An 824-nucleotide genomic window follows, 5' to 3' on the forward strand; every position below is an offset into this window, starting at 1 on the left:
TTGGACCAGGCAAAAATTTAATGGCTAACTAATTTCTCATGGAGAAATATGCTATTGATTTTCTTTTATGAAATATTATTAGATAGTTTTATATTCAGTATGTGGCTTACATGTGACATAAACTAGTCTCTTCTTACGTGATACTGAAATAGCTTTACTGATACTATTTTCTTAGATTTATTATTGTGATTAACATAAGATTCTCTCAGATTAAGTTCAAAACAAAATCCAATTGTTTCTTACATGGGTCACACCTAGATTAAGTTTTCTCCAAAATACTAAAAATAAAGGATGGATAAAGCAGTTTTAGACAAATGTAGACATAAGAAAATTGAGACTATAGTATTAATCACAGAAAAACATTTTCACAGGAAAAGGCATTAAATGGGTTTACCATTTAGATAGTAGCTGAAAATCTGATTACAGTGACTTAAACTTCTTACTCTTAAAGAGAAATCCAGAGGTAAGCAGATGTGCCAGTAGTTCAACAGTTGAACTGCATCAGAACCAAAGTTACTGCAATGGCCTTTTCTCCTAATGGTCACATGTGGTTATTTTAGTTCTCACCATTACACTGGAAGAAGAACAGGGGAAGGTAAGGATTATTCCTAACAAAAAAGCAAATGTGTTTCAAAAATTCCTGGAGCAGATTTGAATTTCTTTGGCCAGAGTTATCACATGGCCACACCTGACTGGAAGGTGACAAGGTAGAAGGCAAATGGAAAAGGGCTTTGTGTGGGCAACCAACATTCCTAGACACAATGCGATAGAGCAGTTCAGAGTTCTGGAATCCGACGGTCCTGGGTTTATATCTCATTTCTACC

The sequence above is a fragment of the Galeopterus variegatus genome, unplaced genomic scaffold (genome assembly GCF_000696425.1).
Source record: "Galeopterus variegatus unplaced genomic scaffold, G_variegatus-3.0.2 Scaffold937, whole genome shotgun sequence".
Classification (NCBI taxonomy): domain Eukaryota; kingdom Metazoa; phylum Chordata; class Mammalia; order Dermoptera; family Cynocephalidae; genus Galeopterus; species Galeopterus variegatus.